The sequence below is a fragment of the Pongo abelii genome, chromosome 20, assembly GCF_028885655.2.
Source record: "Pongo abelii isolate AG06213 chromosome 20, NHGRI_mPonAbe1-v2.0_pri, whole genome shotgun sequence".
Taxonomy (NCBI): Eukaryota; Metazoa; Chordata; class Mammalia; order Primates; family Hominidae; genus Pongo; species Pongo abelii.
Window position 1 is genome coordinate 61,133,575 of NC_072005.2, and position 3,785 is coordinate 61,137,359.

Consider the following 3,785-nt stretch of genomic DNA (forward strand, 5'->3'; position numbering starts at 1 on the left):
CAAGTACTTGTTCCCAAAACCTTGAAGGCAGACTGAAATGCAGGGGAATGTCCAAGGAAGCGGGGCTGGGGGTGGGAGGGACACCGAGGAGGCAGGAATGACTTAGAGGTTACTTTTAAGAGAGGCGGACCTGAACACTATTAAAAAATAGGAAGAAAAAAAAGAAGGGAAGTCTAAGAAGGAAACTGGAAGAAATAAAACCCATACTCCAAAGACAAAAGAAGAGTCAGCATTTCTTTATTTCTCCTTTTTTTCTCATTGCCAATTGCAGCTCAACTTGAATTTCACAGCCCGATGTGAGATGCATCTCTGCTGATCTGAGCCTGTCCTGCAGCATGGACCTGCAGCTTTCCTGAAGCATCTCCAGGGCTGGACTGCCATGGTAAGGATCCCGCAATGCTGTGTTGATGGACGGGCTGAAGGAGGGAAGGGGACCCCACAGGGAGGCTCTGAGAAGAAGAACAAGCCCCCAGTCACCCTCACTTGGACAGGACAGACTCAGAAAGGTGCTTGGTCTATCGGCTCCTATGTCCTGACCCTTGATGAGATGAGGACAGATGAGGCAAATCGCAGAAAAGGGTCAGGGAGATACCATTTCTGTATGAAGTATCTGAAGAGAGCCTGGTGCCTTCCCCAACCCAACATTGGGGAAATGAAAGCCAGGCTCCCGGAGAGGGCAGTTCCCCTTCCTGTGGAGCTGATGACGGGACAACCTCATGATGGAGAACCCAGGCTCCCGGTAGATTTACTCCATCCAGGAACTGTGGCCTCATCCATCTGCACAGCCAGGGCTGTGGGAGGAGACGCCATGACTCCCACCTGCAAACCTCTAATCTGTCTTGATGAAATTGAAAGAGGGAGAAGGGAGACTGTAGCCTGGGAGGAATCCTGCCTCACAACTTGGTCCTGATTGAATAGGAGATCCCAGAGGTTCACAGAGATCCCAAGGTGGGGAGGATCTTCCAGGGTTCAGGAGGCGAATCTCTCTCAGGAAGCTCCGTGACCCCCTCCTTAGTGTCGCTCCTGTGCCTCAGTGGGATTTGGAGAGGATGCCTTAAATTAGAGGGTATTGTGTCTTCCAGCAACAAAACCATACAAAAAACACCTGGACGTTTCACATCAGTGGATAAAGCATATCTTGTGCCAAATCAGGACCAAACTGTGGTGAAATTTAGGATTCACACTACAGTTAATCACCTTTGAGGAAAGCATTCCAGGTTGGTGCCTATCTCTGTGATAAACGTCTCCCTTCCTGGCTACAGGTAATGGATTAAAGTAACACTGGCCGAACAGACACTATATTCACCTGATGATTATACTGAAAAATAGCCATAAAATTGTTCCCTCCAAATCCAATTCCCCTTTTGACTTTAGACAATTCTCTAAAGAAGATATACAAATGGCCAACAAACATATAAAAAACATGTATATGTATGTATATATACATATATATATACACACACACACATACACACACACACACACACACACACACCCCATGGAATACTTCAGCCATAAAAAGGAACAAAATAATGGCATTCACAGCAACCTGGAGGCAGTTGGAGACCATTATTCTAAGTGAAATAACTCAGGACAGGAAAACCATCATCATATGTTCTCATAAGTGGGAGCTAAGCTATGAGGATGTAAAGGCATAAGAAGGATATAATGGACTCTGGGGACCCAGGGGGAACAATGGGAGGGGGTGAGGGATAAAAGACTACACATTGGGTACAGTGTACACTGCTCGGGTGATGGGTGTGCCAAAATCTCAAAAATCACCACTAAAAAACTTATGCATGCAACCAAACACCACGTGTTCCCCAAAAACTACTGAAACTTAAAAATAAATAAATAAATAAAAATAAATTCACCACATTAACAATGACAACCGCTGAAGCCCCAGGGGGCGCATGTTACAGGGTGCTCTTTTAGTTTTGGCCATCCATAGGCAGCTTGTGTGTATCAGCTCCATTAGACCCCTGCCTTCCTGCAAGGACAGATGGCTCTCTGTATCGCGGGGTTCTCGCCTTGGTGTACCGGAAGAACCGTATCACATGAGGGCTTGGAGAATGAGTGCAAGGTTTGATTGAGTGGAAATAGCTCTCAGCAGAAGGGAGATGGTTTTCTTCTGGAGTCGGGCCCCTGGCGGCCCGGGATCCTCTCTGACTGTCCCAGCCAAGCTCCATGTCGTTCTGCCAGTCGGTGGCTTGCGGTGTGCTGGTTCCCGTCATTGCGTTCCTCTCGACATCCAGCCATCTGTGTGTTCCTGCACTGATGTGCTCCTCCACTGATGTGCTCCTCCACTGATGTGCTCCTCTTGATGTGCAGCCGCCAGTGTCTTCTTTGGCTGATCTGCGCCTCTGGACGTCCAGCTGCTTATGTGTTTGCCTGCTCAGGTCTCGGAGTTTTTTTTTTTTTTTTTTTTTATTATACTTTAAGTTTTAGGGTACATGTGCACCATGTGCAGGTTTGTTACATATGTATACATGTGCCATGCTGGTGTGCTGCACCCATTAACTCGTCATTTAGCATTAGGTATATCTCCTAATGCTATCCCTCCCCCCTCCCCCCACCCCACAACAGTCCCCAGAGTGTGATGTTCCCCTTCCTGTGTCCATGTGTTCTCATTGTTCAATTCCCACCTATGAGTGAGAACATGCGGTGTTTGGTTTTTTGTCCTTGCGATAGTTTACTGAGAATGATGATTTCCAATTTCATCCTTTTTTTTTTTTTTTTTTTTTTGAGACGAAGTCTCACTCTTTCGCGAGGCTGGAGTGCAATGGCGCGATCTCGGCTCACTGCAACCTCCGCCTCCCAGGTTCAAGCAATTCTCCTGCCTCAGCCTCCCGAGTAGCTGGTATTGCCGGTGCCTGCCACCATGCCCCGCTAATTTTTTTTTTTTTTTTTTTGTATTTTTAGTAGAGATGGGGTTTCACCATGCTGGCCAGGCTGGTCTGGAACTCCTGACCTCACGATCCGCCCGCCTCGGCCTCCCAGGGTCTCGGAGTTTTTATAGGCACAGGTTGGGAGCGTGGTGGGCCAGGGTGGTCTTTGGAAATGCAACATTTGAGCGTGAAGGTAGGAGTGCCTGTCCTCGCCTAGGTCCGCGGGTACAGGCCCAGGGGTGGAGCCCTTGCCAGGGACCCCCTCTTCTCCTCCCAGCACTTCCGTGTCTCCTTCGGTATCACAAGGAATGCTAAGAATTGCCAGCAAGGACCAAAATCTAAGAAAAAGGCACAGAAGTTTCTTCTTCATGGCCCCTGGAAGGAAGAAGCTATAGCAACATTTTGGTTTTTTATTCTCGGCCTACAGCACTCTGAGAGAATAAATTTATCTTGTTTTTAGCCAACCATTTGTGATAATTTGTTATGACAGCTTCCAGGAAGCTAATGCAATGGGCAATTGCAACAAGAAAGTCTGAGAGGGGCACGAGAATAAAGTGCTCATATCCCTAAAAGTTTAAATTCATGTTTAAATCATCGAGCTGATAGTTTAGACAAGTAGTTTCTGATGCAAACTCTGATGAAATTTAAGCAGAATCTAGAAAGGGTGTTAGACGACAAAGCTGGTAAATATACAGGATGACCTCAGGGTCAATTACAGCAGAGAACACTGCACTTTTTCCCATTCACATTCATATGTTTTGCTTGTCTCATTTTTAGATAAATGTGTCCAGCATGTTCTTGCTCTGGTGGAAAATATACTAACATTGGAATGATCCAGAGATTCACATGACACCTGCACAAGGAGGTACACAATTTCATGAAGCATTTTATATATAT

The 3,785-nt window shown here is 46.6% G+C and overlaps 1 pseudogene; it reads left to right on the forward strand.

Annotated features, from left to right (window-relative positions):
- Nucleotides 1–3,685: 3,685 nt before the first annotated feature.
- LOC112130279 (U6 spliceosomal RNA) lies at nt 3,686–3,785 on the forward strand (annotated as a pseudogene).